Raw genomic sequence first — 13,672 nt, forward strand, 5'->3', positions numbered from 1 at the left:
GGGGACCCAGCACAACTTCTCCTGGCTCTATGCCCTGAGTTCCTTTTTTTTCTTTTGACTTTTTATGTACATAATCATGTCATCTGCAAACAAAAATATTTTTATTTCTTCCTTTCTAACACTAATGCCTTCTATTTCTTTTTCCTTCTTAATTTCACTGGCTAGGACCTCCAGTACAATGTTAAGCAAAAGTGACAAGAGTAAATGTCCATGGCTTGTACTCAGTCTTAGTTGATAATGAATCAATATTTCGACACTTATTATGATGTTAGCTATTGTTATGTATACCTTCCCTTTATCTAAATGAAGAAATTCCCATCTAACCCAACTCTTCTGATTGCTTTTATCATGAAGAAGTGTTAGATTTTATCAAATGCTTTTCATGCATTTATTGAAAAGTCAGATTTTTCTCCTTTATCCTCTCAATGAAGTATAAACTGCTGCTCATCTCGAAAAGGCTCTTCTGAAATCCGAGTTTTGATTTGGGGAGATTTATTGGGTTTTGCTTTTTTGGAAGGCTATTTCTCTTTTGAATCAGCTATGCATATATTATCTAATATTTATACAGTATGCAGTAGGTATGCCTTGTGTATCATTTTAGTTCTTGGTGCTACAGAAGTTTGATCTGTCTTTAGAAGTTTACCTTTATGGATGTAAATATTTCCTGGGAGCAATAAGCCTTTTTGTGAAGTGTTTCAATTGTTTTAACCAGGTTGTTCAATACTAAGACACGTCTATGAAAAGACAACACTACACAGGCCCCAATTAGAGTTTAGAAGCTCTGTAAGCAGTGAAATTTTCTAGCGTCTTATCAGGTCTAAAGGGTATAGCTATGCTGAGATTAGAATAGTCAAGAAGACAAACAACGTTTAATTTGTCCTTTCTCCAGAGGTCAAAACCATTTAGAAGTCACATTCTGTCAGTATGGATGGTCTCTCTCCACTTTCCATTAATTGCATTTCATTAATGAGGAGTCAGTTGAACAGGAACATCCACTGAGCGCGGAGTGGGAGCAAAGGAAACCTGAGGTCCTCGAGGCTGGAGCTCACGTCCCTGGGGAACTTCCCCGGACACAGCGAGACAGGGGAGATGCAAGCAAAGCGCAGATCCCCCAGCAGGCACAAGAGGTAGCTTGTAAATTTGATCTGAAATAGTGAGGGACTAAGAAGTTCCTCTTGGAGAAAAGGAAATAACACTGGAAAATGTGTACTGTTTTATATTTTAAACATGTCAATAGGCTATTAAACACTTACTAAGGTTACCTTCTGACTGTTTTTCAGGTGGTTCAGTGGTAAAGAATCTGCCTGCCAATGCAAGAGACAAGGATTCAATCCCTGGGGGGGGATGATCCCCTGGAGGAGGAAATGGACACCCACTCCAGTATTCTTGTTTGGGAAATCCCATGGACAGAAGAGCCTGGTGGGCTATAGTCCATGGGGTCGCAACGAGTCAGACACAACTAAGCATGCATGCTCACACATGTAAGCACATTCATAGAGTAGTTACCTGAAATTGCAAAGTGACTCTTAATATTTGTATTTATCTATCTATAAATTTCATTTCACTAATTTTGTTCTCCACATATTTACCCATTAGTTTTCAGACAAAAAGCTGTCCAAATAAAATTGCAAATACACTTTTGAGAAGTTATAATCAATTAAATTATTTTTGCCTCTGATGTCACCACAGTTACTAGATTACTGTGAATATCCCTATATAAATACATATTTTCAAAAAGGGGTATGACAACTACCTGCCACTTTTCCAGTGTGTCTGCACGAAGACGGAATTTAGCCTATTTCAGCCAAAAACACTTTCTAAGCAGAAAATCTGATAATACTCTGTGACAAAAGGACTGGGAGCACAAAAAACTTCTGACATTTTTCACAACTGTAGGATCCTCTGTTGCAGATGTTTTCTCAAAATGTCAGTAATAATAAAAGTCTACATTTGTCAAGCCGTTGCTGCTTTTCAAAGGACGGTGCATACCTGCCTTCCTCCAAAATCTCAAATTTTCTAATAAACCACCATTTCTGAGAAATCTTGAAATTCCAATTATATGCCCATACCTTTGAAACCGATATACGTAAATTCTCTTGGCCACGCTGTTGATAACTTCACTGCATGGATATTCAAACTTTGCTAATATTCCAGACAATGATGCCAGTATTGTTTTTGTTCTCCTCCAACAACAAAAACTTGGCATCCATCCACAGGCAAAATGCTTTTGAGGGGTCTGTGGGATCCACAGGGACCTGGAAGGAATTACAGCTGGTAACAAGTGCACGGACCTCAGCCCCAGCTACAGACCCTGCAATGATCCATATATTGACCCCAGCCCCTCTTGGCCATGGTCCAGGAGTCCCTAGAACACAGTGGCTTAGAATCACCCACAGAAGAGAGTCTTTATGGAGGGCCAGGTTTCCAGAGAATTTCCAGCCCACCACTGGAGCAAAAATATTTATTTGTATGCACTGGAGTGTGTGAAAGGGCCAGTCCGACTTATTCCACGTCACCCTCCCCAAAGGTGGCACAGTTTAGAGATTACAGAGGTCTTCCTCTGGCCATGGTTTCTCCCGCAGGAGGAAGGGTGGATGTGAGTGAGCACCTGGCCCCTTCAGGCGTACGCAATGCTCCCAGCGGGGCTCCTGTCCTTCCTGCCCCATCCAGAGACCTGAACTGTGAGCTCCAGGATGAGAGCCAATGAGGTGGGAAGAGGTCAGACAGGACTCTTGGGAGACATTAAAGGAATACAGATCTGACTATCCATTAATACATTGCAGATTCAATCAAGAGGTCAGTCCGAGAACCAATGGAATGCCTTGCCCACAGATCCACCACACCCTGTGGCCAGCTCTCTCTGCGCACTCCTCGTGTTGGAGGCAGCAAGAGCAGGTGGCCAGTGAGCACACAGATAAAGGCATCTAAATCTTCTGACCAGAGAGAGATTACACACTTGAGCTTTAGCACCCCCTCTGAAAAACAAATAGAGGCTCTCAGAACTCAAACTGGTGTGTTCCAAGATCCAAAGAAGGCAAACAAGCTGAATAATTCTGCCACAAATGGGAGCAAGAAGATGGAGCAGGTGTGCCCAAAGGAGGTCCAAGACAGCCACAGACGCTCTAGCAAAATTAACAGAAGGCATCTTTCTCCTAAAGGTAGTTAGTAAAGACTTGAAAAGGTGACTGCTACTTCAAATGCAAAGACAGCAATGCAAAACATCACAGAATACAAAAAATCAAGGTAACATAACACCACAAAAAGACCCTAAGTACCTTCTGGGAACTAAAGACAGAATCATGGAGGTGTGTGATTTACTCAATAAAAAATTCAGAAGAGCTGTTTCAAGGAAACTCAATGACTACAAAAACAAACTAACAAAACACATAAAGACAACTTAATGAAGTCAGGAAAAGAAGACACTAATAACACAAGAAGTTTAACAAGGAGACAGAAATCACACACACACACACAGAAAAAAGTGGAGCTGAAGAATACAATTAATGCAGTGAAAATGCAATAAGGAGAACCAAGAGCAGACTGATGAAGCAGAAGAAAGAATCTGTGAGACTGAGGACGGTAACTTTGAAATTATCCGGTCAGAGGAGGACAAAGAAAAATGAATGAAAGAGTAAAGAAATTCTACATGACCTATGGGACCTCATCAAAAGAACAAATATGCAAATTATTGGAGTTTCAGAAAGAGAAGACATAGAGAAGAGGGCAGACAGCTACTTACAGAAATATGGCTGAGAACATCCCACATCAGGAGAGAGTTGAACATCCAAGTTCATGATGCTCATAGGCCATCTGACAAAATCAACTTACAGAAATTCTCTCCAAGACATATTGCATATAATAAATAGGTCAAAAATCAAAGAGAAAATCTTTTTTTTTCAAAGAGAAAATCTTACAAGAAACATGAAAATGAGAGCTTGCAACTTACAAGGGAACCCCATAATTTTATCTGCGGATTTCTCAGCAGAAATCTCACAAGCCAGGAGACTGTGGAATGATATACTCAAAGTGCTGAAAGAAAAACATGCCGATCAAGAGTACTTCATCCAGCAAAGCAGTCCTTCAGAAGTGAGGTGAGATGAACACTTTCCCAGGCAAACAAAAGCATTGGAAATTCATCACCACTTGGCCTGTCTTTCAAGAAATGCTGAAAGGTGTCCTTCAAGGTGAAATGAAAGGTAACATAAAAACTTATATTTAAAAAAAAGCAACACACTGGTAAAGGTAAGTATATACCCAGATTCAGAATACTCTAATACTGTAATATGGTAGAGTATTTACCACTTAGCTCTAGTTAACCTTTAATAAAAGTTAAAGGACAAAACTTTGAAAATGTACACCTAAAATAATTTGTTCATCAACATAATACAAAAGAGCTGAACTGTGACATCAAAAAAATAAAAGCAGGGGGAGGAAAAGTGAAAGTGAAAGTGTAGTTGCTCAGTCGTGTCCGACTCTTTGTGAGCCCATGGACTCTGGCCCGCCAGGCTCCTCTATCCATGGAATTCTCTAGGCAAGAATACTGGAGTGGACTGCCATGCCCTTCTCCAGGGGATCTTCCCAACCCAGGGATCAAATCTGGGTCTCCCACATTGCAGGCAGATTCTTTACCACTGAGCCACAAGGGAAGACTGGTGGCATCAAAAAAATAAAAGTGGGGTGGAAAAAAGGATAGAGTTTTTGCATGTGACTGAGGTAAAGTTATCCCTCTGTCCATGGGATTCTCCAGGCAAGAACAATGAAGTGGGTTGCCATTTCCTCCTCCAGGGGATCCTTCCCACCCAGGGATCAAACCCAGGTCTCCTGCTCCTCCTGCACCGGCAGGTAGATTCTTTACTACTGAGCCACCTTCGAAGGCTTTAGTAAGTCCTTGTCTATCAATAATTACTTTAAATGTAAGTGGATTGAGTTTTCCAATCAAAAGACATAGAGCAGCTAGATTAATTTAAAAAACAAGGTCCAGGGCCTCCCTCGTGGCTCAGTGGTAAAGAATCTGCCTGCCAATGCAGGAGACACGGGCTTGATCCCTGGTCCAAGAAGATCCCACCTGCCACGGAGCATTAAAGCCCATGCACCACAACTCCTGAGCCTGTGCTCTAGAGCCCAGGAGCCACAACTACTGAAGCCTTGTAGCCTCAGAGTCTGTGCTCCACAAGAGAATCCACCACAGTGGGGAGCCTGCACCCTGCAACTAGAGGGTAGACCCCCCCACACACACAACTAGAGAAAAGCCTGTGCAGCAGTGAAGACCCAGCACCGCCAAAAATAAAAAAATTAATTAACTAAATAATTAAAAATAAACACTGCATTAAAAAAAAAAAAAACCACCATGACCCAACTACATGCTTCCTATAAGATACTCACTTTAGCTTTAAGGACACACATAGACTCAAAATGAAGAGATGGATAAAGGTATTCCATGCAGGTAGAAGATAAAAGAAAGAAGGGATAGCTATTCTTATATCACACAAAATAGACTTTAAGCCAAAAATGGTAATAAGAGACAAAGAAGGTCATAAGAGAATGATAAAGGGATCAATTCATCAAAAAGATAATCATTTAACATATATATAACTGTGTGTCTATGCACTCAACACTGGAGCACCTAAAATATTAGGCAAATAGAAACAAATCTGAGGAGAGAAACCATACTATAATAGTAGGTAACTTCAGTACCCCCACTTACAGTCATGAATAGACCATCCAGACAGAAAATCAATAAGGACACGTTGAATCCTTTTGCACTGTTAGTAGGAGTGTAAATTGGTGCAGCCACTATGGCTACCAACTCCAGTATTCTTGGGCTTCCCTGGTGGCTCAGTCAGTCAAGAATCCACCTGCAATGCGGGAGACCTGAGTTCAACCCCTGATCAGGGAGATATCTCCTGGAGGAGGGCATGGGAACCCACTCCGGTATTGTTGCCTGGAGAATCCCCATGGACAGGGAGCCTGGCCAGCTACAGTCCATGGGGTCACAGAGTTGGACATGACTGAGTGACTAAGCATAGCACTCGGGAAGACAGTATGGAAGTCCCTCAAAATTAAAAAGACAACTACTATATGATCCAGATCCCACTTCTGGGTATATATGAAGGAAATGAAATCAGGATCACAGAGAGATACTTGCACTCCCATGTTCACTGCAGCACTACTAACAATAGCTGAGAAGAGGAATAGATAAAGAAGATATGGTGCACACATACAATGGAATATAATCCCCTGGTGACTCAGATGGTAAAGAATCTGCATGCAATGCAGGAGACCTGGGGAGATCCAGGTTCAATCCCCAAGTTGGGAAGATCCCCTGGAAAGGGGAATGTCTACCCACTCCAGGATTCTTGCCTAGAGAATTCCATGGACAGTGGAGCCTGGTGGGCTACAGCCCATGGGGTCACAAAGAATCAGACACAACTGAGTGACTGACATACACACACACACACACACACACATATATAGGTATATAGAGGAAAGTCTGCCATCTGTGGCAATATTGTGTAGATCTGAGGGCATTATTAAATGAATAAGTCAGGCAGAGAAAAATAAATACTAAATAAATTATATGTGGAATCTGAAAAAGTCAAACTCACAGAAACATAATAGAATGATGGTCACCAGGGGCTGGGGGTAGGGAAAATGGGGAGATATTGGTCACAGAGTACAAGCTTCCATTTATAAGACAAGTAAGTTCAGGTGATCTGACATACAGCATGGTGACTATAATTAATAATACTGCTCCATACACTTCAAAGTTGTTGAGAGAGTAAATCTGAAATGTTTTCACCACAAAAAATAAACAGTATTGATGTACCATTTATTTTTGACACGTACAGTCTTTCAGTTATCAGAACAGTTATCTTGTTATGTCAGAACATAATAAAATCATTTCATAAAATTAAGCCATGAGTGTTATTAAAGCTATAATTCATAGCCTATTCATCAGAACTTAAGACTTATGAAATAAAGTAGCAGTAGTGCTCAGTCACTCAGTTGTGTCCGACTCTTTGGGATCCCATGGACTGCAGCACACCAGGCCTCCCTGTCCATCACCAATTCCCAGAGCTTGCTCAAACTCAAGTCCATAGAGTCAAGTCCTCATCCTCTGTCGTCCCCTTCTCCTCCTGCTCTCAATCTTTCCCAGCACTGGAGTCTTTTCCAATGAGTCAGCTCTTCACACCAGGTGGCCAAAGTATTGGAGTTTCAGCTTCAGCATCAGTCCTTCCAATGAACACTCAGGACTGATCTCCTTTAGGATGGACTGGTTAGATCTCCTTGCAGTCCAAGGGACTCTCAAGAGTCTTCTCCAACACCACAGTTCAAAAGCATCAATTCTTCGGCACTCAGCTTTCTTTATAGTCCAACTTTCACATCCATACATGATTACTGGAAAAACCATAGCTTTGATCAAATGGACCTTTGTTGGCAAAGTAATGTCTCTGCTTTTTAATACACTGTCTAGATTGATTTAAGCATTTTTTTTTTACAAATCTATTTAACTAAAGGGAAATTAATATAATTAAGTTGACTGTTGGCTGTACAGTAAGTGAAATGTGAAAGCAATTAACATACCAAACTGTGGTCAATTTCAGCACTATACTTCATTAAAATTGTTTTAGCAGAAACGTTCAATCCACTGCTTTGTGTTTCTCCCTCGTCTATGCTCACCAATCACCTTCTGGTGAAGACTGCTGAAGAACTGAACAACAGCCAAAAGATGAGCAGCAAAGAGCATAGAAAGGAAGGCAAAACAAAGTAAGGAATCTCTGCAAGGAATTTTAAGTTAGAATGAAGACTATGTCTAAATGTGTGCATGGAGACACTTTCATAAGCACTGAGTCACACTGCAACACATTTTTTATTAATAATGTAGAAGCTTTAGAAGAGCAAATGCTTCTGACAGAGCAATACTTTTAACTTGAAAGCACAAGCGCTCTTCTATAAACAAAAACATTTCTTTCATGCTGCTCTGGAAGCACAAAATTTGGCTAGCAATTTCTGAAAGACATCATTAGCGCTTCCACACACCATGCCTCTTCTGCAGGCCCAACCTCTCCCACAAAGACTCTCAATGACATGCTCGTGTTTGAAAGGCACAGCGTCCATTGACATCAAAGACCACATGAGGCAACCAGGCTGCTACAGCATTCTTGTCAAACAGTGCTGCAGTAGGAGCCTTGAGGAAGAAGTACAAATTCTAGCTCTTCAGTTCAACTTTTCCTACATCTTGAAGTGAAGCATCTTAGGACTTTCTGGTGGTCCCAGTGGTTAAGATTCCATGCTTCCAGGGCAGGAGTCCCGAATGCAATCCCTGGTCAAGGAACTAAGATCTCACATGCCCCACAATGCAGCCAAAAAAACTTTTTTTTAAATTTAATTAAATATTACTCAGCCATTAAAAAGAATGAAATAATGCCATTTGCAGCAACATGGATGGACCTAGAGAGTGTCATGCTGAGTGAAGTAAGTCAGAGAGACAGAAATATCATATGACACTCCTCACATTAATAAGTGGAATCTAAAAAGAAATGATACCAATGAACTTAACAAAACAGAAAGAGACTCACAGACTTAAAGAATGAAGTTATGATTGCTGGGGGGAAGGAAGCGAGGAAGGGATAGTTAAGGAGTTTGGGATGGACATGTACACACTGCTGTATGTAAAATGGAAAACCAACAAGGCCCTGCTGTGGAGCACAGGGAACTCTGTTCAATGTTATGTGGTGGCCTGGATGGGAGGGGAGTTTGGGGAGAATGTATACACGTGTGTGTGTATGGCTGAGTCCCTTCTCTGTTGACCTGAAGCTATCACAACATTGTTAGTCATCTATCAGTTCAGTTCAGTTCAGTTCAGTCACTCAGTCGTGTCCGACTCTTTGCGACCCCATGAATCACAGCATGCCAGGCCTCCCTGTCCATCACCAGCTCCCGGAGTTTATGCAAACTCATGCCCATCGAGTCGGTGATGCCATCCATACATCTCATCCTCTGTTGTCCCCTTCTCCTCCTGCCCCCAATCCCTCCCAGCATCAGGGTCTTTTCCAATGAGTCAGCTCTTCGCATGAGGTGGCCAAAGTACTGGAGTTTCAGCTTCAGCATCAGTCCTTCCAATGAACACCAGGAGTGATCTCTTTACGATTTGTACTGGTTGGAATCTCCTTGCAGTCCAAGGGACTCTCAAGAGGTCTTCTCCAACACACAGTTCAAAAGCATCAATTTTTCGGTGCTCAGCTTTCTTCACAGTCCAACTCTCACATCCATACATGACCACTGGAAAAACCATAGCCTTGACCAGACAGACCTTTGTTGGCAAAGTAATGTCTCTTCTTTTTAATATGCTGTCTAGGTTGGTCATAACTTTCCTTCCAAGGAGTAAGCGTCTTTTAATTTCATGGCTGCAGTCACCATCTGCAGTGATTTTGGAGCCCAAAAAAATAATATACACCAATACAAAATAAAAAGTTTAAAAAATCTTTTAACTAGAAAACATGAAGCATCCTATATGTTTGAAAATCTGATAGAGCTCAGTACGAGTCAATTAACTTTTTCAACAATTAATTTTTTAACAGTCCACGGGGTCACAAAGTTTCAGACACAACTGAAGTGACTTAGTATACACACAGGCATGATCTATCTAACCTTTGCTAAATCATTTGGCTATTGTTTTTAGTTAAAGAATTACCTTGATCTTCAGTGAGTTTCTTTTAATCACAGAAGAAAAAGAGAATACAAAAAATAGCATAGTAGTATGCATTAATTGACCAAATAGCTATTTTTAATAATAAAATGGGCATATTTGTTACCATACCTTGCTATTATCAAGATTAACATATTAACAATATTCAATGTAAAAAAAATTTACTGATAAATAAAAATATGTTTTAGATTCACTCAAAAAGCATTAGTCTATGAGTCAGCCTCACCACTCCCTTCAGGAGTTGCAATCTGAGGCATCTGAAAATTAAACAGGTCTTCCCCAGAAGCTCAATGGTAAAGAATCCACCTATAAATGTAAGTTCCATCCCTGGTCCAGGAAGATCCCACGTGCCATGAAGCAGCTAAGCCCCTGCACCATAACTATTGAGTGTGTGCTCTAGCGCCCAGAAGCTGCAATTACTGAAGCAAGAGTGCTCAGAGGCCATGCTCCACAACCAGAGAGGGCACCGCAGCAAGGAGCCTGCCACTCTGGTGAGAGGAAACCCATGTAGCAGTGAAGACCTGGCACTGCCAAAAATAAATAAAAATCAAGCCACTTTGTTAGGATGTCTCAGCTGCTCACGGCTGAGACAGGCTGCCTCCCTCGTGTCTGAATACATCCATCGCATCTGTGCAGTCGAGTTGCCTAAATATTTTAACACAAAACCTTGCAATTAGGTTCAATGTCATTTATCTTCATTCTCTGTGAAACCTCAGTGTTCAATATTCAGAAGTTCTTAATGATCATGTATGCACCATATCTCTTAAAACTCTCAAGGTATTTATATTCAAAACCTCCCCTCTGAGCTCTAAGGATGTAATAATTTATATTTATGCCCTTATGACGCAGAGATAATTACATGGCAGTTGGGCTACTTTTTTCTAACCACCATAGTAATGTTCAGTAACTGCACTTTTGACAGCCCACTGACATCTAATTAGCAAAAAACATCTTGGTAAATGCAAGCATCGTGCCCATTTTGATAGACCCGAGGTAGGTTGTTCAAGAAGAGCGAAGAACTAATTGGCACGCAGGTAACTGGACTTGTGTCAGCTTTAACATGCCAACTACGCACAATGACCTCGCATCTCTAAATCTACACAACGATTTGTACCATTTAATGAGAACATGTTAATATTAAATATTTAAATAACAGCCCTTAGAAAGCATATTTCCAGTGTCTCTACCAAGCACAATGTTTAACACTGTCCATGAGATGGATATGACTCAATGGACTTGGAGTGTAAATAACACCTATCTCTGGCATGGGCCTAATAAAGAAAATTACATTAATAGAAATAGGAAATCTATACATTGTAAGAAATGTCCATTTATATACAAATAAATCTATGGAAATAAAATGATGATTGGCATGAATCAAAGAATTTCTAATGCTGGCTCTTTAACTGACCGATCATAGACAATAAATTTTCTTGTTACATCTTTACATAATAAGTAAGACCTCTCAAAAACCATACAAGCTTTTAAAAAAAGTGTTTAAAATGATCACAGCTGCATCTCTCTCTTGAGCAGTTTTTTGATGATAAAATTCAAATAAACATATTTTGTTTTTAGGTTTAAGCAAACAAATATAAAAAATAGTTACAGTAAACTCCCTCTTACTCATCAAACAGCTTCAACATTTTTCAAATCATGGCCATCACTGTACCATCCTTACTTTTACCAACACCCCACCTTTCTGTTTGTTTCTGATTCTTGTTTCTTTTTTATTTTTATTTTTTTTTAGTTTTTCTAAATTTTTTGTAAATTAATTTATTTGTTTTAATTGGAGGCTACTTTACAATATTGTAGTGGTTTTTGCCATACATTGACATGAACCAGCCATGGGTTTACATGTGTCCCCCATCCTGAACCCCCTCTCACATCCCTCCCCATCCCATCCCTCAGGATCATCCCAGTGCACCAGCCCTGAGCACCCTGTCTCATGCATCCAACCTGGGCTGGCGATCTGTTTCACATATAATAATATACATGTTTCAATGCTATTCTCTCACATCATCCCACCCTCGTCTTCTCCCAGAGTCTGAAAGTCTGTTTTTACATCTGTGTCTCTTTTGCTGTCTCGAATATAAGATCATCGTTACCATCTTTCTAAATTCCACATATATGCATTAGTATACTGTATTGGTGTTTTTCTTTCTGGCTTACTTCACTCTGTATAATAGACTCCACTTTCACCCACCTCATTAGAACTGATTCAAATGCATTCTTTTTAATGGCTGAGTAATATTCCATTGTGTATACGTACCACAGCTTTCTTATCCATTCATCTGCCAATGGACATCTAGGTTGCTTCCATGTCCTGGCTATTATAAACAGTGCTGCAATGAACATTGGGGTACACATGTCTTTTGTAATTCCTGTTTCCTCTGTGTGTATACCCAGCAGTGGGATTGCTGGGTCATACGGCAGTTCTATTTCCAGTTTTTTTTTAAGGAATCTCCATACTGTTCTCCATACTGACTGTACTAGTTTGCATTCCCACCAACAGTGTAAGAGGGTTCCCTTTTCTCCACACCCTCTCCAGCATTTATTGCTTGTAGACTTTGGATAGCAGCCATTCTGACTGGAATGAGATGCTACCTCATTGTGGTTTTGATTTGCATTTCTCTGATAATGAGTGATGTTGAGCATCTTTTCTTGTGTTTGTTAGCCATCTGTATGTCTTCTTCAGAGAAATGTCTGTTTAGTTCTTTAGCCCATTTTTTAATTGGGTCGTTTACTTTTCTGGTATTGAGCTGCATGAGCTGCTTGTATATTTTTGAGATTAATTCTTTGTCAGTTGCTTCATTTGCTATTATTTTCTCCCATTCTGAAGGCTGTCTTTTCACCTTGCTTATAGTTTCCTTTGTTGTGCAAAACCTTTTAAGTTTAATTAGGTCCAATTTATTTATTTTTGCTTTTATTTCCATTACTCTAGGAGGTGGGTCATAGAGGATCCTGCTGTGATTTATGTCGGAGAGTGTTTTGCCTATGTTCTCCTCTAGGAATTTTATATTTTCTGGCCTTACATTTAGATCTTTAATCCATTTTGAGTTTATTTTTGTGTATGGTGTTAGAGAGTGTTCTAGTTTCATTCTTTTACAAGTGGTTGACCAGTTTTCCCAGCACCACTTGTTAAAGAGGTTGTCTTTTCTCCATTGTATATTCTTGCCTCCTTTGTCAAAGATAAGGTGCCCATAGGTGCATGGATCTATCTCTGGGCTTTCTATTTTGTTCCACTGATCTATATTTCTGTTTTTGTGCCAGTACCATACTGTCTTGATGACTGTGGCTTTGTAGTAGAGAGTGAAGTCAGGCAGGTTGATTCCTCCAGTTCCACTCTTCTTTCTCAAGATTGCTTTGGCTATTCGAGGTTTTTTGTATTTCCATGCAAATTGTGAAATTATTTGTTCTAGTTCTCTGAAAAATATTGTTGGTAGCTTGATAAGGATTGCATTGAATCTATAGATTACTTTGGGTATTATACTCATTTTCACTATATTGATTCTTCTGATCCATGAACATGGTCTATTTCTCCATCTATTTGTGTCATCTTTGATTTCTTTCATCAGTGTTTTATAGTTTTCTATATATAGGTCTTTTCTTTATTTAGGTAGATTTATTCCTAAGTATTTTATTCTTTTCATTGCAATGGTGAATGGAATTGTTTCCTTAATTTCTCTTTCTGTTTTCTCATTGTATAGGAATGCAAGAGATTTCTGTGTGTTAATTTTATATCCTGCAACTTTACTATATTTATTGATTAGCTCTAGTAATTTTCTGGTGGTGTCTTTAGGGTTTTCTATGTAGAGGATCATGTCATCTGCAAACAGTGAGAGTTTTACTTCTTGTTTACCAATCTGGATTCCTTTTATTCCTTTTTCTTCTCTGATTTTCATGGGTAAAACTTCCAAAACTATGTTGAATTGTATTGGTGAGAGTGGGCACCCTTGTCTTATT

The sequence above is a fragment of the Cervus canadensis genome, chromosome 23 (assembly GCF_019320065.1).
Source record: "Cervus canadensis isolate Bull #8, Minnesota chromosome 23, ASM1932006v1, whole genome shotgun sequence".
Classification (NCBI taxonomy): domain Eukaryota; kingdom Metazoa; phylum Chordata; class Mammalia; order Artiodactyla; family Cervidae; genus Cervus; species Cervus canadensis.